This window comes from Canis lupus, chromosome 16 (assembly GCF_003254725.2).
Source record: "Canis lupus dingo isolate Sandy chromosome 16, ASM325472v2, whole genome shotgun sequence".
Taxonomy (NCBI): Eukaryota; Metazoa; Chordata; class Mammalia; order Carnivora; family Canidae; genus Canis; species Canis lupus.
The window spans coordinates 28,657,453-28,681,582 of NC_064258.1; the positions used below are offsets into that span (position 1 = coordinate 28,657,453).

Sequence of the window (24,130 nt, forward strand, 5' to 3'; positions counted from 1 at the left end):
GCTTTTTGTTGCCAAGACTCATAGCAGAAGCGCTACCCTGGTCCCCTCACTTCCAGGCCTAGGCCTGGGCCTCTTCAGGTGCATAGCTGAGTCAAAGCTCACTTTTTATTAGTAACCTTGACCCGGTGGCAATGGGAAGAACCATCAGGACCAGGCAAAGTGTTGATAAGCTTTTGAAATTCAGATAAATGTGCATTCCAAGATGCCTAAGGTAAAATTCTAACATCTTGAAGAACTTTTCTCAGGCATCCTGAGGAACCTCTTGCATGTCTCCCAGGGCCCTGTCATGGATAAGTTCAACACAACCACTTTCTGCCACACCCTCTCTGTCTTTCTTATTAGTTTCCTTAAATGGAGAAATCAATAAGCAAATGATTGAACAAAACAACAAACAACCCAAGCAGCCAAAGCCAGAAAAACTACAGTAGTTCAAAAATCACCAGTAGACAAGTAGACAGTGTCCTCTTCCTTTTGTTCATTCCTGTTCGAAGTCAGGCCTGAAGGGGCTCTCAGAGGTCCCTGCCCAATCTCGGTGCTGGGTGAATTTTTCACCACTGCAGTCAACATGCATAATGACAATCTTATTTATGACAGGAGACATGTTTTAAAACAGTTGTTTTAAAACAACTGACAGAGCTGCAAGATGGAACACGACAAGAAAGTGCGACTTTTTTTGGAGGGGGTGGGGCGGGGGGATTGGCTGCTGGCACAGGAGGATGGTATTTTCCTTATTAAAAGTTGGAATTCATCCTTTATTTCTGGAGCAAGTCAAGAAAATCATCAAGGAAGAAAACTAGGGTAGGAACATTGCATAATGACAGTACTTGGAAGCCGGACGGTTGGGCTTGGGCTTGCCCTTGACTTGCTTCTTATTGGGCTTTCCAAAGACACAATGCTATATGCAAGTGTACAGGCAGTTTGGGGGCCAGAAAGAGCTGAGCTCTGCTCTCCAGCCCCACATCCCCCTGTTCGATGGATCTAGGCAACTCAACAAGTGTCTCTGAGGCCCCAAGATACCTGCCCTTGACATGATGTTCACAGTCCAGGTGGAGGATGCAAGTTGGACACTCTCAGAATGGCGAGAGAACAGTATTGGCTTTATACAGATGGCTCTTTTCCTGTGCGTTAAGGGAAGAGAAATAAAATGTTCTCTCCCGTGTTTTAGGAGAAAACTCTTTCCTACGGCCAGCATGGGAAACTGTGATCTCCTTCTTATAGTTGTTCCTCCCTGTGAGTCTAGAGGGAGAATCACAGATGCTGAAACCTTACCTGGTTTGACTCTGACCCTACAGGAGAAGAAAAACAGAGCAAAATTAAACACTGCAAAAATTAAGAGCAAAGAAAGGAAAGTAGGGAAAAGTTCATTCTAACTTGGATGAGAAAGAAGCTACTGTCCTCACTGTAAGAGTGAATTTTAAGAAAGTATCTGAAACTGGTAATGGGACCCAGGGCATGGGAAGGTATTGAAGTACTCCTGACATCTTTTTAGAAAGCTTTTGTTTGTTTGTTTGCTTGGGGCCTACGTGTGATCGGGAAGCAGTCAACTGTGTTGAGGGATCTTTGACTCTTTCTTTCCTTGGTTTCTGGACATGATCATGTTGACATGGGATCCACTGGGTTAATTCAACAAGCTCATCTCTTTTTATTCCGACAGTGATACAGCCCAGGTCTGTGGGCTGTGCACCCAGGAGCCTGCTTATACTCAGTTGCAGGACTGGGCTCCCCCTTGCCCCTTTAGCTCAGACCTGGGCAGGATGCATAGTTAAAACATTGACCACTTCTTCCTTGGGGACATGGATGCAGACCTTCTTAGAACACCCCTGCCCCCTCAACCACTGTGCAAGCAAAGCAGGATATTGGTTTCTTAAACCTCACTGTGTTTTGCCAAATCAGAGTGTTAATACCTCCTCCTCCCCCACTCTGCATGAATTGGATTACTTAAAGCATCTTTCCAGAGACGTCAGCAGTTTAATAGAGGCAATAAGTCAGGGCTGCCCTTGTGTTTTATTTTTCTGCCAGTATTTAGTTAATTAAAGAATGCAAATTAAAACACCTTAATTTATATAATATCAATACCAATGCCTTAAAACATTTGGCATAACCACTCTGGCACGTCCCTTACATAAACTCTTCAGAGCAGTGCTAATAAAAATGAAAAAAGGTTGTAAATCAAATTTAATTTATTCATCTTCTGTTTGGTACAAAAGCATATGCCAAACTCTAGTTATTTATGAGCGCGTCATAATAATAGGCATTTTTGTTGGGTTGCAAATGACAAAAAAGGTTTTTCTGAGGGATGTGTGTTTTAATTGTCTTTAGGTGCAGCTGTTTTCTGGGCTCTGATCTCTAAGATTTATATTTTTATGCCCCTATCTTCAGGGAAAAAAATAGATTTAGATACCGAAGAGCACAACGAGCCTAAAAACATGGCAACATCCGCTCACAAAGGCACCTGCAACCGTCCATATGTAGATAGACACATACACCATCCGTCCTATGGAGTATGGATCTTCAGGTGAGATAAAAGGTTGGTGATTTATATCCGATTTCTTAAATATTCCATTAAGAGGATTATCTCACAGGAGGCTCAGATACAGACAGCGTCGGAAGGGATTTGGTGCGCAGCTGCTTCCTTGGAAGCCTTGGAGATGAACTACATGTACGTGAATGAATCGCTGAACAACCATTTTCGTCTTTCCCCGCCTTTGTTGATATATTCCTTCTTTGTCTGGTGGATCTGAGCATAGAATACATTTTATTCAGTCTTGGAGGAAGAACAGTAGGCTCCATTCAGGGGTACTGAGGGATGGCGTGTTCTCCCTGCTTCCCGTGGCAAAGCTCCCTGTGCAATCGTCCTTCTCAAACTCCCTTGCTCACCCAGCTTTTGGCTCTGCTCTGCTCAAACAGGTCTGGGGCAGGTGGGAGAGTTGAGAGAAGTTTTGGAAAAACCCTCTCCACCCTGACCCCATCCTGAAAAACCCAAACAAATTCACACATAGGACTCTCTAGCCAGCCCCTGGCCTCCCTACTTGGAAACCCCAGCACAATACTGTGCCCTATTCTATCCGTTTTCTTTTAGCACGAGCATTACGAGCTGGGCGGAAGAGGTAGGATACGGGGGATCCCCACGTGGGGAAGTGATGGGCAGGAGAGGCAAGTGGCATCTTTCTGTGACCGTGACAGCTGTGGGTCCTGGGCTGCCACAAGGGTTGTGGGGAGAATGCAAAACACAGTTCGGTGGTTCCCTTTCTGATGTTAAAAACAGCCATACACCTTTTACATTGCTTTAGTTTGGAGCTAATGGGATGCTCTCCCTTGCCTCAGACTCATTGCAATAGTGAGGTAGAAACTTACACTCTTTCAAGTAGATGCTTCTTTTTTTGGGGGGGGGGCGGGTACCAAGGAAATCGAGAGAAGGTCTTAGAAAAGTTCACTGCCTCCAGCCCCCATAACCTCCCAAGCTCCTCTACCTTCCCACTCTGTAGTGTCCCATTGCATTATGGGAAAAAACAGAGTCTGGTATGACAGATAGGCCAGCCACTCAAGGGGCCCCCTGAGCTCTGCTCTGCACCAGGACGCTGAGCATTGGAGTCTCAGGGCAGCGCTGGAGGGAGCACTGTGGCCAGTCCCTCAGGGTGTCCACATATACTTCCCCACGTGCAATCGTGGGCAGATTCTCTCCCTCTTTTTCTTGCTACATGTCATCTTTAAAAGCTAATTTTGACCTTTATATTTATTTATACCCCTCCTACCTCTGTAAAGATATGAGGTCGCTTACAATTCAAATAGCAGATACAGTAAAACCTGAAGCCATTAACAGAAAAGTAACAAGATCAGAGCCAAGTACAAAAGAGGACCGGGAGGAAGAAGCAGAGTTATTATACCAGAGGGGGAAGAAATTTAGATTAAGGAAAGCTAATGCAATTGAGAACAAAACCCAGCTCCTAACTCCCTGGTAGCGTGGTGGGCGACTGCCAGCTATTGTAATAACTGTAGATTATTGTACCTCAAAGGCAAGTTTAAATGCCCACTGAGGGTTCACCGGCCCCATGAGCTTGGTCAAGCTCCTTCAGCTCTCCAAAGAATCTCTGTTTCCTCATCTGTAAAGTGAGGATTAACTCACTCATCATGGGGCTTTTATGAGAATGCATTTCAAGAATGGCAGTAGCTCTCACTTAGATAGCTACTCTTCTAAGTGGTTTATTTTATTTTATTTATTTGTTAGAGAGAGAGAGAGAGAGAGAAAGCGTGAACAAGGAGAAGAGGCAGGGGGAGAAGCAGACTCCCCACTGAGTGGGGAGCCTGATGCAGGGGCTCTATCTCAGGACCCTGAGATCATGAACTGTGCAGGAAACACTTAAATGACTGAGCCATCCAGGCAATTTTTATAAGTGTTTTATGTGGACATTTTAAACATCTTTTAACACCTCTGACATTGCTATAAAGGCATTGTGTCACATATTGTTTCACAGCATGTTCTTCTTTCCCTATTGGATCTAAAATCCAGGTGCATGGTGGATTAGACATGTTATTAACCCATTCAGCCCTCACACTAACTTTACGAGGTTGGTGATCTTTTTGTCCCATTTTACAGATGAGGAAACCGAGGCATAGAAAATTTAAATGACTTCTCCAAAGGCTGTAGCTGGCAGGCAGTGGACTTGGGAATGTGATCCCAGGCTATCTGACTTCACTGAGACACTATACTGTTTTTCGACAACCATTTCAGCAACATGTGCTTTAATGAAATTTCAGTGTTGGGCACTGGGAGCATAAGCTGAAAAGATGCGTACTTGCCCTGGAGGACCTGACTCCACTAGTCCATGTAAACAGGCCACATCTTGCACTACTCAGTGCATCAGTGGAAATCTACCCCAGGCATAGAGGCAGAGAAGGGAGGGATGATTAGTTTCTCTGAAGCCACTGTCCTAGAGTTCAGCTTTACAGTAGCAGCTACCCCTCTAGCACGTTAGGAGAAACACATGTTTTCTTGGCTCTGAGAGGAATCTTTTGGGTGGACTTCCAAATGATAGGCGTTGGACAACTTCAGTGAACATGTTGGAATAGTGGAGAACAAAAAGCACAGGGGTCTCAGCTGTGGCCATTTTAAATATATGGACACTGGAGGAGAGCTGCGGGGCAGCAGATCTTAAGGGAGCATCTTGCTCTCAGGAAGGTTTAGAAGTGGCTTTTGGGGCGGAGACTATGCGAGATGTTTGGCTCTCAAAGTAAGACTGGAGGCTCTGTCCTTGGACACTCAGAACAGGAGACTAAAAGGCCAGGCGAGGACCTGAAGAGGGCAACAAGAATTAACCACCTGCTTGGAATAAGAAAACGAAGCTTCCAAAGGAATGGGACAATCATCTCTGGGATGCAGTGAGGTGTGGTGAAGGAAGGAGCTGACTTGGAGAAAGGGTATCTGAATTTGAGAAGTGATTTTGCCTCTTGGGACCACATTCCCCTTTGAATATCAATTTTATCATCCGTCTAAGAGGGCATAAGGACAACACACTTATTACCTCACACAGTTAAAAGACCAATTAAGATAATATACGTGAAAGTGCGTTCCAAACTAGATAATGCTATGCCATGTGAATTATTTAATACCGGGGAGAAAGAGAAAAGCACACGGGAGGGGCCTTGCCCCCAGTCTGGGGCAGTCACTAAAGAGGCTTGACTTAGAACTTGAAGCTTCTCCTGGCTGGGGTCTCACTGACCCCCCCCCCCTGCCCCCAACCTCCACCTAGTGAGTAAGCTTGGAGTTCTGGGACTCTGTCCCCTGGGTGAGGGTGGGGTCCCTGCCCCTCCCTTGCCCCCCAGCCCAGCCAGCAGCAGGTGAGCAGACCTCACCCAGCAGCAGGTGAGGAGACCTCACCGGGCACGTCTTCTTCCCCACCCAAGTAAAGTTCAGCAGCCAGGAAATCAGAACTTAACAACACAAAGCAAACAAACAAAACCAAAACAAATCCATTCTGACAGAACTTCCCTGATAAAGGACATTTCCTAATATTTCAAACAGCATAAAGCCTGTATTATGAAAGCCCCTTCTGGACCACAGGAGACCGGGCTGCAAGTCCGGCTGGGCCTCAGTCCCCGGGGTCTGTGGCCCCGCCCTGCCCCTGCGCGGGAGGCCCGGGCCCGGGTGCGAGCAAGGGTGCGGGATCTGGAGGCCTGGGGGGCGCCGCCCGCAGCCACTCCAGGGCCGAGGGAGCCCACTCCGCCTTTTCTGGCCTTTCCCGAGACCGAGCAGGAAGGAGGAAGTGGGAGGAGGGGGGGGGGGCGCACGGGCGGCGGAGGGTGCGGGGCGCGGGGCGCGAGGAGGGCCGGCGGCGCGCGGGGGCGGGCGCGGGGGCGGCGAGGCGGAGGGGCCGGAGGGCGGGCGCCGCCGCGGGGGGTCCCGGGCCCCCCCCCCGCCCCCGGCTGCAGACAAAAGGCCATTTCCGAGTTACTCCGAAAATGTGCCACGTTCCCGAGGCGCGATCGTGGGCCGGGCGCGGCGGCGGCGGAGGGCGCTGTCATTCACCGGGAACCCTCCGCGAAGGGGCCCGTCAACTTCCCCTGCCTTTGAAGTGACTGGGATGGAGGTGCTCAATTAAAAGCCCATCAGTCTGTAAGTAAATCAACGCCTATCAGGCTTGTCACATCAAACAAACGATTATTACCCCAGCCCGCCCACCCCATTAATCTGGCTGTTCCTTCTTGACGGCTCAGGGTCAGGGCACCGTAAATCCTGTACTGGATTGCCGCCACCTGGACCCGGATGAAAGCGCCGGCGCGGCCCCGGGGACCCGGGGAGGGGGCGGGGGAGGGTAGGGGGGGGCGGGGGGGGCGGGGACGGGGTCTGTGGCGGGACGGACGCGCCGAGACGTGACACGCGGAGTGACCGAAGGGGCCCCGGTGCTCAGAGAAATGCGGAGAGAGAGAGCCCGAGAAAACAGACCAAGAACGAAGTCACTGGAAGAAGAGGCCCGAAGTGATGGAGACAGGTGCCATAAAGACTCACCCAGGATGTCGGGAACGGATGGACGCTTCTAGAGGACAAGGGGGTGTTCTGGATGGCATTGCTCAGACACTGGGTTCTCCGCCGCAGAGTCAGAGAGTGAGCAAGTAGGCGGTGGTCCCCCCAGCTCCCCTCTCATTCCCACCGGCGGCCCCCAAATATCCCTTAGCCAAGGGAAAGGCGGTGGGGAGGGCGCAGAAGCTCAGGGCTCTGCTAAGCGAAGCCCTGGGTGGGTCACAACTCAGTCTTCTGCAATAAAAGGATATGAATGAACAAACTGGACCGGAGTGTCGGGTTCTCATCATTCTGCGGAGCGGGGTCCCCAAGAAACACTTTGTTCCAGCGCATTTCTTCTAGGCTCTGTGACTTGTTTTGTAGATTCGTTAGGCTCCTGAGATCAAACTCTGCACACCATCCCCACCCCCCACTGCAGACCAGAAAGGCCCTGTAAGGAGTAGAGCTGAGACAGCTGTAGTTTGGACTGGAAGGAGGAGTGGGAGGTGAAGGGCAGGGGAGGAGTCGGCAAGAAGGTCGATCTTCCAGCAGAGAGGAACAAGGCCTGCTTTTGAGGGAAGGAAAGAACAATCTTTCCTCAAATGGCTGTTACAGAGCTGCCCCAAGGCATAGCTCACTCTGACTGGTGAAGTTTCACATTTTAAAAGGGCCGTCACATGCTTTCCCCACTGATAGAATAATACACCAAAGAAATCAAGAGATGGAAGTGGAGTAGGCGAGACTGGAGAAGAGAACTTCCTCTGACCCTATCATGGAGCTTGACTCCCAGTCTAGGTGATTTCTTACTAGATGAAGAAAGAAAATTCTAAAGAATGAAACAGGACCTCAACTGACACCATTACGCAAAAATCAACTAAGTGGATTAAAGACTTGAATGTAAGACCTGTAATCCTTGAAACTCCTAGAAGAAAACATAGGAAGTGAACTCCATGACCTGGATTTTTTGGATTTGACACCAAAAGCAAAGCAATAAAAGCTAAAAGAAGCAAATGGGACTACATCAAACTAAAAAGCTTCTGCACAGCAAAAGGAATCACCAATGAAAGGATGCACTACTGGATGGGAGAAAATATTTGCCAGTCATATATCTGATAAGTGGTTAATATCCAAAATATATAAAGATTTCAGACAACTCTATCACAACCCCTCCCACACACACACAACAAACAAACCTAACCAAACCAACAACAATAAAAAAAAAAAAACCCAAACTATCCAATTAAAAAATTGACAGAGGAACTGAATAGATATTTTTCCAAGGAAAACAAACAAATGGCCAGCAGGTATGTGAAAATATGTTCAACATCACTAATCATCAGGGAAATGCAAATCAAAACCACAATGAGAGATATCACCACACTCTTGTTAGAATGGCCATCATCAAAAAGACAAGAGATAGCAAGAGTTGGCAAGGATGTAGAGAAATGGGAAGCTGTGTGTACTGTTAGTGGGAATGTAAATTGGTGCAGCCTGTATGGAAAGCACTATGGAAGGTTCCTCAAAAATGAAAATAGAACTACCAGATGATCCAGCAATGCCACTTCTGGGTATGTGTCCAAAGGAAATAAAAACGGGATCTCCAAGAATATCTGCACTCTCATTTCATTGGAGTATTCACAGTAGCCAAGATGTGGAAACCACTTAAGTGACCATCAATGGATAAAGAAGATGTGATATTATATATATAATTATGATTATTAATTATATAATTATATGCATGCACACACACACGGACAATGGAATATGATTTAGCCACAAGATAGAAGAAGGAAATCCTGCCATTTGGAACAACATGGATGCACCTTTAGGGCATTATGCTAAGTGAAAAAAATGATAAGACAAATAATGTATGATATCATATATATGTGGAATCTAAAAAAACTGGATTCATAAAAAACAGAGACTAAAATGGTGGTTACAGGGGCTAGTGAAGTAGGGGAATTGGGGAGATATTGGTTAAAGAGTATAAATTTCCACTTATAAATTCTAAGGGTCTAATATATAGCATATGAAAATGCTGTTAATTAGCTATTGTTAATACAGTTAAAATACCGTATGATATATAAATCTATCACCTTGAATTTAAACAATGTATTATGTTAATTATATCTCAATCAAACTGGAAAACAAAGAATTCTCAGACACTCAAGACATTTATATTCATCCTCATCCTCCCCAGGATTGCATAAGAACTGCTCGCTGTAATTCCTGAGAACAGGCCACCACCACTACTGCCACATGGTTGGTCCAGTGTACAGGGTTTTTTCTCAACCCAGCTACCCATCACTCCATTGCACACTCATTCATTCCATCATTAAGACCTGGCAGTGCAGCAGCATATTCCATATTCCTCTGAGTTGATAGACATGTTGACCCATCCAGAGTGTCAGTGATACCTTTCACAGAGATGAGGAATGGTATACAGATACCTTAGACTGTGGGAGAATTATCTCCTTCATATTTTCACTCATTCAACCAAAATTTGGTATTTATCAGTTTACAGGTATTTAGTATTTACAATTTACAGGTTCTCCTCTAAGCCCTGGGGATACAGCAGTGAATATGATGGGCAGAGTTAAGAGACCTGTGGAAGCTTTTACCAAGAACTTGGGTGTTTGACCTAATTTTTATTTATTTGTCATGCATGCACTCATTACAGGGTTATTGCTAAGCACCTACTATGTCTAAGTAATGTGCATCGCAAAGAAGCAAAGAAGAATCAGAAACAAATCCTATCTTCCTGGAAGAGAAGTAAGACACACATCATGAATAAATCGGATGCTTTGTTTAAATTGGTAGGGGCCATAAGCCAAGAAAAGACAGGAGAGACTTCAGAGAGGAAAGATAATTTATCCTGGTTACTTCTTTCTTAGTGAAGGTCTGGAATTAAGAAACACGTTTACTGTTCAATCATGGCAATTTTTAAATCTATTCTGTAATGTAGTACAGTGTGGTTTAATGTTTATTGTTATTGTTATTGGTGGTAATGACATTGTAATTCATTGTCATTGTAATTATGGACACATCACAACACCCCTCTCTCTGAGGCAGATGTTAGGAAACTCTGGAACTTGATTTCAGGCCTTGTCAGGAGTCGGGTATGGTTAAGAACTTCCAGAAATCTGAGACGTGCCTCTTACAAGAGGCAGAGCAGTGCAGAGGTTAAATGAATAGGCTCTGAAACCAGACGGCAATTCAAAACCAGCCTTCAAATGCCGACACTCCGGCTTGCCTGTTGTGAGGCCATGGGCAAATCACTTGAACTCCCTATGTGTGTTTCCCCATCTGTTAAATTGGGGTGATAACGGTACTGGCTTCATAGGGTTATGTGACAATTAGATGCACGTAAAGCATTCACAACAGTGCCCAACAGAAAGTATATACTCAATAATGCCTGCCATTCTTATTGCTCTACCTCATTCAGAGTGATCTCTTGAAGGTACAACCAGCACAATGCTAGGAGGACACTCATTATATTAATGCATTGTTTTAAATGTATTTAGATATCACTGAAAGTCATTTATATTAATTTTACTTTAAAAATTCTTCCTGAGTTCAGCACATGGGGTTAAATATTTGAATAATTTGTTTTTACTAAAAAAATTTTTATTCACATTTAATGTAGTATTTGAAATATACAAAAAGTATTTGTATGCATCATGACTGTAAACCTTAAGTGTCTGTATCCCATTCCATAGCTTCTCCTTCACAAGTGGCCAGTCTCCTGAATTTTGTTTATTATCCTTTTGCTTTTTTAAAAAATAAAAAAGTTAAACTATAACATAAACAATAGTAAAATGTAAAGTCTTAAGTGCATAGTTTGACTGATTTTTACAAAGTATACACTTATGTAACCATACCTCGATCAAGATGTGGCGTGTGGTTGGTATTCTAGAAGCTCCCCTCATGTCCCTTCCCTGTTAATTTTTCCCCCAGTCCCACTGCAAAGTAACCACTGTTTTGACTTACATCACTATAGGCAGTTTGGGAATTGTTAAGCATGTATTCTCATGTCTGCTTTCTTTCCATCAGCATGATATTTGCAAGATTCATCCATGATGTTGTATGCATTAGTAGCTCATTTCTTTTTCATGGTTGAGTGGTATTCCATTGTATGAATAAACCATACAATTTGCTCATTCATTCTACTTTCTGTGTGTGTGTGTTTCTCGCCGGGTACAGTATACTTTATTGATGGTAAATGACAAGGTAGGGCTCCCTAAGTCCTTCCCCTTTTTCAGGGGGTCTGGGAATGGAAACTGTAAAGGTTGGGAGATTCTCAATGTGTTAGGCGATGAATTGGGGGAAGGACTCCCAGCAGCTGAAGGCTTCTCTCTTCTTCTTGCCTTTTTTTTTTTTTTTCAGAATTAGAAAATGCTTTATTTCAAGGAATTACAAAAATGTAGTGAAATATAGGGAAAGGACGTTTGCTATAATCTGGTGTCACAGAAGAAATGGCCACCTAGTTTTGCTTTCCAACTACACACACAAATGGGGATCTCATTAGTTAAGGTAAGACATGATAAGATCAAAACTATAGCTCACTAGGCACTGGACTCCCTTATTTGATCTAGAAATCATGAGACAGCTGGTAACAGCATCCCTTGAGCTGTAATATCTACTTCAATGCAAAGGTCCTTCGTTTTATTTACCAGATGACCAGGAATTGTATACTAGTTTGGCTGCAACCATGTCTTCCACTGCCATTCCCAAAGACTGGTGGTCTGGGGTGGGGGGCTTTTATTCTCTGGAGGCCTTGTGGACCATAAGGTTGCTGTAGCCAAATTCATTGTCATACTAGGAAATGAGCTTGGCAAAGTGAGGGCAATGCCAGCCCCAGCATTGAAGGTGGAAGAGTAGGCGCCGCTGTTATAGTCACAGGTCCTCAGTGTGGCCCATGATGCCCTTGAGGTTGCCCTCTGATGCCTGCTTCCTCACCTTCTTGATGTCATCATATTTGGCAGCTCTCTCCAGGTGACAGGTCAGATCCAGAACTGACACTGGGGGAGGGGGAGGGAAACAGAAGGTCATGCTGGTGAGCTTCCCATTCAGCTTGGCATGAATTTACCTATAGCCTTGGTGGCACCAAAGAAGGAGGGATGATGTTCTGGGAAGCTCCTTGGCCATCATACCACAGCTTCCCAGAGGGACAATTCATGGTCTTCTGGGTAGCAATGATGGCATGGACTGTGGTCACAAGACCCTCCATGATGCCAAAGTTGTCATGGATGACCTTGGCCAGAGGGTCAAGGAGTTCATGGTATAGGAGGCATTGCTGAGAATCTTGTGAGGGAGTTGCCACACTTCTCATGGTTCATGCCCATCACAAACATGGGGGCATCAGCAGAAGGGCAGAGATGATGACCTCTTGGCCCCACCTTCAAGTGAACGCCAGCCTTCTTCATGGTGGTGAATACCCCAGTGGACTCAACACCATCATCACCCCATTTTATGTTGTTGGGATCTTGCTCCTAGAAGATAGGGATGGGCTTTCCATTGATGAAAGATTTCCTGTTCTCAGCCTTGATTGTGCTATTGAATTTGCCATGAGTGGAACATACCAACAAATGTAGATCATGTAGTTGAGGTCAATGAAGGGGTCATTGATGGTGACAATATTCACTTTGCTAGAGTTAGAAGCAGCTCTGGTGACCAGGCACCTAATATGGCCAAATCTGTTTACTCCAACCTTCACCATTGTGTCTTGAGGGATGTGACTGGCACCACACTGGAAGTGGTTGTCTGCCAAACAGGGAGGAGCAGAGACCCCATTCATTCTATTTCTAATGGACATTTGTGTTGGGTATAATAGGAGTATAATTGTTGTATCTTAGGGTATTTACATGTTATAATAAATACTTCTAAAGAATTTTCCAAAGTGGTTGTACCAATTTACATATCTACCAGCAGTGTGTGAGAATTCTAGTTCCTCCATATCCTTGACAACACTTGGTATTGTTAGTTAAAAATTTATTTTAGTCATTCTGATGGGTATAGTGAGTTCTCTTTATATCTATTTTAGTTGCATCTGATAATTTTTGATGTTATCTTTATTGTCATTCAGTTAAGAATATTTTCTAATCTCCATATATATTGCAAATATCTACTCCCATTCTGTGACTTGCCTTTTCTCTTTATTAGTGGTATTTTGTTGTTATTGTTTAGAAGCTTGATATTTTAACAGTTTTTTTTTACATTGACCTATGAGTTAATTAAAAAAGTATATTCCTTAATTTCTAAACATCTAGGGATTTTCTAATTATGTTTCTATTTTGAATCTCTTGTTCAATTTCACTGTTATCAGAGAATATACTCTGTATGATGTCAATCCTTCAAAATATACTCACAGACATATGTTAAAATCTCCAACTATACTTGTAGATCTATATTTTTCTCCTTTAGTTCTGTCAGTTTTTGTTTTATATATTTTGAACTATGTTATTTTGTGTGTACAAGTTTAATATTGCTATATTTTTTCTCTTGAACCAACCACTTTATCATTAGGAAATGTAATGTAATAAAACTATTTGCCTTAAAGTTTACTTTGTCTGATACTTGTTTAGATGCATGAACTTTTCTTTTGAGTAATCTCTTCTTGCTGTATCTTTTTCCATCCATCCTTTTAGTTTCAACCTTTTCCAGTTATCAGTTGCTGTATAATAAAGCACCCCAAAACAGTGGCATAGACCAACAACTCAGTGGTTTTGTGGGTCAGGAATTTGGACAGAGCTTAGCAGAGATGCCTTATCTCTGTTTTACAATGTCTGGAATTGTGATTGGAAGGACTTAAATGGTTGGGAACTTGAATCATTGGAGATTTTTTTCACATACACGTCTTGTACTTGGATTAGGATAACTGGAGACTGTGCTCAGCAAGGACTGTTGCTGAGTGCCTGCCCATGCCCTTTCTATGTAGCTGGGGCTTTCTTATAGCATGTAAGGCTCAGGGTAGTCAGACTTCTTACAAAGAGGCTCAGAGGTCCAAGAATGAGTGCTTCATCAAACAAGGCATAAGTTGCATAGCTTTATGACCTAGCCTTGAAAATCACAGGTTAACTTTGCCACACACTATTGGCTGGAAGAGTCATAAACCTGTCTAAATTGGGGTGGGGAATTAAACTCCCACCATTATAAGGAGAATTGAAGGATTTGTGGCTATGTTTTAAACCTGCCACATAGCTTTTTTCCCCCCTATACCCTTATGTTTAAGATGTATTGCTGTATAGGATACCTCATTTCATTACTCTTTGCTTTATTACACTTTGCAGATATTGCATTTTTTTACAGATTGAAGGTTTGTGGCAACCCTGTGATGAGCAAGCCTACTAGTGACATTTTTTTTTTCCAAATTGAAGGTTTGTGGCAACCCTGTGATGAGCAAGCCTACTAGTGACATTTTTTTTTACAACAGCATTTGCTCACTTTGTGTTGTGTCACATTTTGGTAATTCTCACAATATTTTAAACTTTAATGTTATCATTATATTTGCTATGGTAATCTATGACCCCTGAAAGCTTGGATGATGGTTAGCATTTTTTTTGCAATAAAGTATTTTTAAAATTAGGTATGTACATTGTTTTTTTTTTAGGCAATTCTATTGTATACTTAATAGTCTACAGTCTAGTCTAGACATAACTTTCATATATACTGGGACGCAAAAATTCATTTGACTTGTCCTATTGAAATATTTGCTTTATTATGGTGGTCTGGAACTAAATGCTCAATGTCTCTGAGGTATGCCTATAACATATCATTGGGTTTTATTTATTTTTATCCAGTCTCACAATCCTTGTCTTTTAATTGGGGAATTTGGTCCATTTATATTTAAAATAACTACTGATAGTAAGGTTTAAACTTATCATCTTACTATTTACTTTGTATTTTTTTCATGTGTTTATTAATTTTGTTTTTCTTTCTTTCCTTTGGGTTAATTAGGCATTTAAAAGTTATTACATTTCCCTCTCAGTTAGCTTGGTATTTGTACATTCTTTTATTATTCGTTAGTGATTACTCCAGAGATTGCATCATATATCATTGTTTTGTTATAACCTATCTTAAGTGAATACTTCTATCACATCCTGGACAATGCAATAATCTTATAACATTTTAACTCCATTTACTCTCCTCTTGTTTTTTTGTGCTATTGTTAGCATATATTTAATTCCCTATATACTTTGAACTCCATAGAATATTAGTATTATTGTTTCATACTGTAATATTAACTTAGATTTATCCATAAATTTTACCAAAGGGTGCTGTTCTCCTTTCTTGAATTACTGTGTTTCCATCTGGAAGTACTTATTTACTGCTTGAAAAAATCCTTTTAGTGTTTCTTTTAATGCAGATATGCTAATGATAAATTCTCTTCATTTCTGTTTGTCTAAAAATGTCTTCATTATGTCTTCACAAGTGAAGGATATTTTCACTGAGTATAGAATTTTAGGTTAACAATTACTTTCTTTCAGCACTTTAAACATTTCCTTTGACTGTCTTATGGTTTCCATTTTTTCTGTTGCTTAGTTGTTAGTTTTATTTTTGTTCTTTAAAAAAAAAAAATGTGTCACCTCCTCTCCCCCCTTCCTGGCCTGCCAACTACTTTTAAGATTTTTCTCTTTGGCTTTGGGTTTTAGCAGTTTTTGTATGATTATCTAAATGTGGTCTTCCTTGTATTAATCTTGCTTGGGGTTTGTAGAAGTTCTTTATTCTGTGGCTTGATGTCTTTCAACATTTTTTGAAAATTCTTGATCAGTATTTCTTTAAAAATTGCTTCTATCCTATTATCTCTCTCTACCATCTTGGACTCCAATAATAAATATTCTGGATGTATTTACCATGCCCCTAGACCTCTTATGCTCTCCTCCTCACCCCTTATTTTTCATTCTTTTTCCTCTATGCTTTATTATCCTCTCTTTGGCTACCTCTGATCTGATTTGAACCCATCTGTTAATTTTTTTTAAAGATTTTATTTGTTTATCCATGAGAGACATAGACAGAGAGAGAGGCACAGACACAGGCAGAGGAAGAAGCAGACTCTAGGGAGCCTGATGTGGGACTCAATCCTGGGTCTCCGGGATCAGGCCCCGGATTGAAGGTGATGCCAAACCACTGAGGCACCAGGGCTGCCCCCTATCTGTTAATTCTTAATTTCAATAACTTTATTGCTTTAGTTCTAGGATTTTTCTTTTGACTTTTCCCTTAACAGATACCATTTCTTTATTTGAAAAATTATCTTTTCCTTTATTTTCTTGAACATATTAGTCATAGTTACTTTAAAGTCACTATTTGATAGCTCAAATTAATAAGTATCACTGTTTTTTTCTATTATTTGTTTTTTTTCCCATTGGATTTTGAGTCATTTGACCCTATTTCTTGGCATGCTTGGTAATTATGTTTCTAAGATTCATCCATGTTGTTGCAAGTAGCTGTAATTCATGTATTTTTACTAATTTATAATATTTTAGTGTGAATTGACCACAGTTTATTTCTCTGATTGTCTTATTGATGGTCATGTGTCTAGTAGAGTAATTTAAAATATCACTCATTTTTAGTTTATTGAAACCATTTAAAATAATTAATTCTGCAGTTACTTTGAGCCTAGAGAGCAAGCCAGTACAATGTGTTTGGACCACACTGGCAATGGACCATTTCAATAATGTGAGTACTAGAATGTTCTGTGAATATGATTTTTCTATTATGGGTTTACTCTGTATCCCCAAAGAAGCCCATTAACATTTCAGAGCAATTTTTTTGCAGTTGCTTTGGCCATGTGGGTGGGTAGTTGGCTTTACAATGGACACACAAAAATCAGGAGCTGGACTGGGTCAGTTCATTCTCTGTGGAGTGAAATGAAGGGAGCATGATAAGACCAGATTTATTTAGTCATTCTCTTGAAGGAGCTATGAAGTAATTGGAATAAAACCTTGGGAAGCTGATGCCTGTTCACGCTTCCAGTCTCATGGGAAACTGTTCCAGCTCCAAAACACATGTACATTATCTGAAGTCCTTGAGATAATTATTCAACATGTCTGGATGCCCCTGACTGTTTTGTTGGAGCATGGGCATATATAGTGGAAGCAGTGTGAAGAAGTGGAAAGAATGCAAACTGCATTCACATTGACCTAGGTTTGAATCCTGGCTTTGATATCTACTAGATTTTTTATTAAAAAATCTGTTTGACCTCTTCATTTTCAATTTTCTCATCTGTAAGATGGACATGCTGATACCTTCCTAACTGGATTCTAGTGAGCATTACATGCCAAATTATATGAAAGATGCCTAGTATAATGCCTGACAATATCAGATGCTTAATACAAGATGGCTTTGTGTCATTGGCATCACTGTCATCATCATTATTATCACCACCACCACAATGAGGAAAGCTTTGGACATGAACATGGCTCTGGGCTTCAGAGGAGGCCCTACAATCTTTGCTATTATGCTCTTCAGTGTGTCAAGTTTGTGCCCCTATGTAAGTTCCTAACTTATTGCTGTTTTCCAGGGTTTGGCCATTATAGAGGACCTTTTCTTCAAAGAGGGAAGGAGAAAGATTCTAACTAATTAGGAATGGGGTAGTCAGATTTAGGGCAAGGCCTACTGTAATGATTAGCCAAATGCCTATGGACTGACAATCAATTTGAAGAGGAAGACAGGTTACATAGCAATCTGCACTGGGGAAATCCACACATAAAGATTTTCATCAGTGCTACAGGGCTTAAAGCTGTCACTGAATTCAGCTGACTTTTACATACACTGACAGATGATGTACACATAGGCTAAGAAGAGAACAAGTTTAGGAGCCTATCAGGTCCTAGGGAGATGAACTAATGATGTGCCATCAGCTTGGTTTTGTGCTCCAGTTGAAGTTAGAAGTCCACAGAGCAAGGTCTGATCAATCAGCTTCTAACATAGCTCTAGTTCATTTGTTGGATTGTTTATTTACAAAACATTATTTATGAATATCTCCCATGTGCCCAGAACACTATGTTAGGTGCTGTGGGAGATATAGAAAGGTGTCTATTTATAATTTATTTATCTATCTACATACCTATCTATTATCTATCCTGCTATAAAGGACCTTTAAGTTTGGTGGGTTCCTTTATATGATTTATATATATGAAGGTAGCTATAAAACACAGAATAAAGTGGTAAGGCTATAAGATCATAAGAGATGTGCCAGTTAATTTCATGGGTGTTCAGAAGAGCAAGAGAACACTACCTATAGGTAGATGGTGTAAATCGTCTTGGCCATTCCTGCTGCTCCAATCTCAAACTTCTCCATGTCACTGCCACCCTAGTAATTCTAAAACACTACTTTCAGCCTGGCCAGCTCTTTTTCAAAACCCTTAAATGATTTTCTGTTTCCCACTGAACCAGTTTCAAAGTTCCTTTCAGATTGTTCTATTATCTCTGGCTCTGCAGATGTAATTTCTTCCCTCTCTTTTGGGATGGGTTTGGCAGTGTGGGGTTTGTAGATTGCTTGCCCTGGGTTTGGCCTTATATTTTGTGACTTTGGCCTGAGGGCATCTCCTCTTGGGGATGTGTCGGTGAGGAATTTTTTCTTGTTGATATCTTGGGTTTTGGGATAATTCTGTGTTTGCCTCTGCCTGGAGCCCTATACTGCTATAGCTTAGTTGCTATACTGAGCTATAATGAATTAGGTTTTTACCTCAAGAGGCAAAAGGCTTTCACACGTGGCCTTGGAACTGTATCCTGAGCTGATAAACATTCTAATTTCTGGTTATGGATAGCCTAAGCTTTACTGGTTCCTGGTTTTATTTATTTTATTTTATTTTATTTTACTTTATTTATTTTTAGAGATTTTATTTATTTATTTATTATTCATGAGAGACACACAGAGAGAGGCAGAGACATAGGCAGAGGGAGAAAGAAGCAGACTCCCTGTGGGGAGCCTGATGTGAGACTCCACCCAAGACCCCAGGATCATGCCTTGAGCCAAAGGCAGACGCTTAACCACTGAGCCACTCAAGCATCCCTGGTTCTTGGTTTTAGGTAGACAGCCCAGGTCATGTAGTGAGGTCATAGGGCTTTTGACCTTGACTTGGCATTAAAACCCCAGCCACCATGGCTTGTACTTTATTGAAGTGCTAGAAGCTGTAGGTGGATCACTTTCTAAGTCTGTATCTTTGGCCCTAACCTGACCCCTGACCAAATTCCAGAGCTGTAGGCTCCTATATCCAACTGCTTATTTGTCAACTCTATTTGGTTATCTTATGGCCATGATAATCTCGATTTAACGAGGTCAAATGGGATTATGGAATTGATAATATATGTATGTATTAAGCACATCACCATGGCATATATATGAGTAAATATTTATTGAGTGCCTATTATAAACTGCCACTTTAGTGATTGTTGTCCTATCATTGTCTGTGAATGTTATAGGTAAATGTATGACACAGCACATATATGTATGTAGAGCATAGTTATTTTGATTAACGAGATATGCTTTGCTTTAGGTACTCCAACAATCTCAAGATTTGTAAGAATGTGTTTTTTAGATCATAGAAGTCCTACCACTAAGTGCTTCCCTTTTCATGAGTGCATAGTTCTGCTTTACTTGCTGAGACGGGGAGCAGCTCTCAGGGCTTACTCCCTACTCCAGAGTTTGAAAAAGTGTGGTTCACCCACTAACTATGTGTGTCAGGATTGCCTAGGGTTCATTTTTTAAAAGATATTTTATTTATTTATTTATTTGAGAGAGAGAGAAAGAGCATGAGAGAAAGAGAGAGCCTGAGAGAGAGAGAGAGAAAGAGAGAGCACAAGCAGGGGATAGAGAGAAGCAGACTCCCTGCTGAGCAGGGAGCCAGATGTGGGACTCAATTACAGGACCCTGGGATCGTGACCTGAGTTGAAGCCAGATGCTTAACCAATTGAGCCACCCAGCTGTCCCTGCCTGGGGTTCTTGTTAACAAGACTGCTTTTTGAGCTCTCCCACGCTAAACTTTCTTAGGATAGGGCTAAGAAAAGCATACTTTTAGCAAGTTCCTTAGGTTATTCTTTTTTTTTTTTAAGTTTTTTTTTTAAATTTATTCATGAGACACACACACACACACACACACAGAGAGAGAGAGAGAGAGAGAGAGAGAGGCGGAGACATAGGCAGAGGGAGAAGCAGGCTCCATGCAGGGATCCCGACGTGGGACTTGATCCTGGGACTCAAGGATCATGCCCTGGGCTGAAGGCAGGCGCTAAACCACTGAGCCACCCAGGGATCCATCCTTTCCTCAGGTTATTCTTAAGTGCACTGTGGTTTGAGAACCACAGCCCAAATCCCTTTTCTCTTTTGGCAATTCATCTAAAATATTTCTAGAAGAGACTGTTCCAGGGAGCCCAGAAAAGAGGGAGCTGACTCACAGCCATTCTTTTCCACACTGAAGATGTCATGAAAGCCAGGGCATCTGGTTTGGCCACATTTGCTGCCTGCACACATCCTGCTGAGCTGTACCATTGGACTCTCTACATGAACTTTCCAGAACTATAATCACTACTTTAACATTTTTTCAGTGCTTTTCGTCTTGTTGGTCTAAACACCTAAATATCAGCAGAGGATGATGACACTTAGATACCATTATGGGTTGACCAACTGTTCTGGTTTGCCTGAGACCAAGGGGTTTTGTGGGATACACGAGTTTTCGTGCCCCAAATACAAAGGTTCTGGGCAAACTAGGATGAGTTGGTCACCCTAGCAGATGTGTCTTCTATGTCAGTATATGAGTGGAAACTAAATGCAACAGGAAATAATAGATTCGACTAGTATGGGATGAAATGTATTTGGAGATTAGACAGATTTGCAGTGTGGGATTGAACGGTTCATGATGTTGAAGAGTGGGCAATTTCTCTCACCCTTTAATAAAGGTTTTGTATCCGCCATGTTGTATGGTGTGGGCACTCTCCTTCCAATTCCTGTTGTATTTGACAGCAGTGATGGCGACACCGTTGGAGTGAGGAAGTTTGTTTCTTAACTCTCAAAGGAGGCTGTCCTTTCTGACCTAATGAATTGTTTGGTGTCTTGTAGGCTCCTAAATTGTTATGAGAGTAAACAAAGTGAACAATTTGTTAGAGGGTGGGGGAACGTGGTGGATAGCACTCTCCGTTGTCTGATCAGAAAGAAGTCTGTGGTTGGATCTGGTGGCTGCTCTCTCTGCTGCCCCTTTTAGCATGCTCTCTAGTTGGGACTACTTACATTAACCAAGGAGATCAGTGCCTAGTGTCTACATACTTTTAGGGATTCATGAACATATTTTATTTTTTTTTAAATGATGAGAAACAATTTTTTAGGTTGAAGAAAATGTTTTTTTTTAATTTATTTTTTATTGGTGTTCAATTTACTAACATACAGAATAACCCCCAGTGTCGTCACCCATTCACTCGAAAATGTTTTGATATATAATATTAATACATTAATTTTATAGCAATGTAGTCATTAAATATAATTGTAATATAAATATCTAAATATGCATTTAATATATTAATATATAATGGAAAACCATTATATTAATATATAATATATAATTATATAATATGAATGCATTTATTTTTATAACAATATAGTCATAAAGTAGAATTTTAAATTATATGAAATAATTTATATATAATTACAAAATTTATTATTATATAAAATGCATTTATAAAATAAAATTTTAGAATACAAACATTTATTTATTTATTTATTTATAAAAGATTTTATATATTTATTTGAAAGACAGAGAGAGAGTGTGTGAGAGTGAGCATGAGAGAGAGAGAGCACATGAGCAGTGGAGAGGGACAGAGGGAGAAGCAGACTCCCCACCGAGCAGGGAACCTGATGTGGGACTTGATCCCAGGATCCCGGGATGGTGACTTAAGGCAAAGGCAGATGCTTAACTGACAGAGCCAAACAGGGGCCCTAAAATATAAACATTTAAATACGCATTTTAATAGTTAACTTTTTTTAATAGAGGAAAGGCAAAACATCTAGGTTTGCCTTTTCATGATGTGGCCCTACTCCTCAGGATGGCAGCTATTTGCCACTGGGCAGAGGAAAAAGCCTTCGGAGTAGCCAACCCTTGAAATGAGGCTGGACTGAGGGGAGAAGCATGGAGGGCATTTCCAGATGTGGGTCTGTGAGAGAATAGTTGAGTCTGGGAGACACAAGACATGTGAACTCTCTAGAAGGTGAAGGGTCTGTTGAGAAGGAATGCCGGTTGGGGTTCATTTCCAGACAGACTAGACCAGGAAATGATTTGTGGTGTCACAGCGGATGCCCCCTGGTGCAGTTTCCTGGTGTACTGTGGCAGGTGCGCTATTGTTCACTAACATCCAATCTCCTCTCCCTTTAGTGGTAGCCTTGTCTGGTGCATTGAATTGTATCCTTTGGAAAGATATGTCCAAGTCCTAACTCTTGGTAGCTGTGAATGTGACCCTGTGTGGAAATAGTGTCTTAGCAGTATGATTTCCTGTTGAAGATGACTGGTCTCTCTCTCTCTCTCTCTTTTTTTTTTTAAGATTTTATTTATTTATTCACGAGAGACACACAGAAAAGGCAGAGACGTAGGCAGAGGGAGAAGCAGGCTCCCTGTGAGGAGCCCAATGTGGAACTTGATCCCAGGACCCCAGGATCAGGACCTGAGCCGAAGGCAGACGCTCAACCACTGAGCCACCCAGTCATCCTGATGGTTGGTGTCTTTATAAGAGGAAAAGAAAGGAAGGTTGGATCCTGAGACCCAGAGGCCATCTGACAGTGGTGTCAGAAATTGGAATGATTCAGTCGCAAGGTGAGAACACTAAGGATTGTCAACGGCCACCAGAAGCTAGGGAAGAGGGCAGGGAGGGTCTCTCCCTCAGAGCCTCAGTTGGGCTGATGCCTTTATTTTGGATTTATGGTTTCTTGAACTGTGAGAAAATAAATCTCTGTTGTTTAAATCACTCAGTTTGTGGTACTGTGTGATGGCAGCCCAAGGAAACCAATATATGCCCCCCAATTGTGCTATGCATATGGCCACTCAAAATATGACTACATCTCCCAGCTTCCCTTGCAGCTAGGTATTGAATTTCCTTACTACTTGGTTCTAGTCATTGGGATGTGCACTCCAGGATTGTGTACAACTTTCCAGTTACACCTTTAAGCATAAGGAAAAAGTGGTGCCTTGCCTTGCTCTTTCTGCTTTCTTCTGGCTGGAATGTACACAGAATGGTGGAGCTCCAGTAGCCAGCTTAAATTACAAAATGGAAACCACATGTTGAGTCTGTGAGGGGCTCAAGGAAGGGCTTGAAGGAACCTAGAGCCCTGATATTGTGGCTCTGCCTTACTGTCCCGGATTATTTACACTTCAATTCTTACATGCGGAGGAAATGAACTATCATGCTTAAGCCACCATTACTTTGACTTTTATTAGAGCAGCTGAATGTTTTCTCTAAGGAATACTGTTCTATTCCAGAGTCCTGCTTTGTTGCAGCCCCTGTCAGATACTGATATTTGAAAAGGACATCTGGTCTTACTGTCAATAGGACCAATGTTTTGAGTTTTTTTTTTCTCCTTCCTTGATGATGGGAACAGACTGCATTTAGTTGATTCTCCTCCCAACCCCAGACATAGCTTCTCCATCTGATGGGACACATGTAAGCATGGGTCAGGGCCAGGAGGAAGATCATTGCCAGGATAAATCTCCTCATAGGGTTTGAATATACAGCCTTGACCTCATAATCATTCACATTTATCAGGCGCCGCCTTTCACTCAGCAGATTTCTAGCTAGATTTGGGTGCTCTGGCATCCCGTAATCCTGTTCCTATCAGAACAGGTAGAGCAAAGAATAAGCTGCTTCCAGTAACCAGCTCTTCTTTTCTGGGAGCAGAAATGCCCTTTATAGTGTTAATCTTGCATGTGTTTTTTTTTTTTTTTTAAATGGTCCCTTTCTATTTCTGCATGAGAAATGTTGGGAAAGCTTCTCAGGGTAAGACCTGTGCAGTGCATGCGTACACACGTGCAGGAGTGCCTGCAGGAAGGTGAGCAGTGATGTGCAATGCGATGAAGAAAGATTCACCCTTTCCTGGCCTTGGCACCGTTTAATTCTCAAGACAATCCTGAGAGGTAAGAATTATTCTTTGTATCTTACATA

The 24,130-nt window shown here is 42.0% G+C and overlaps 1 long non-coding RNA gene across 3 annotated transcripts in view; it reads left to right on the top strand.

Annotated features, from left to right (window-relative positions):
* Nucleotides 1–6,392: 6,392 nt before the first annotated feature.
* The window catches only part of LOC118350979 (uncharacterized), a 49,261-nt gene continuing 31,523 nt past the window's right edge, over nt 6,393–24,130 (top strand). For 2 of the 3 annotated variants that reach the window (XR_007402696.1, XR_007402694.1), the window contains exons 1-2: nt 6,393–6,610; nt 22,520–24,102. This is a non-coding gene — a long non-coding RNA (uncharacterized LOC118350979). The remainder of the gene's footprint in view (nt 6,611–22,519; nt 24,103–24,130) is intronic. The other variant, XR_007402695.1, reaches the window with a different exon arrangement.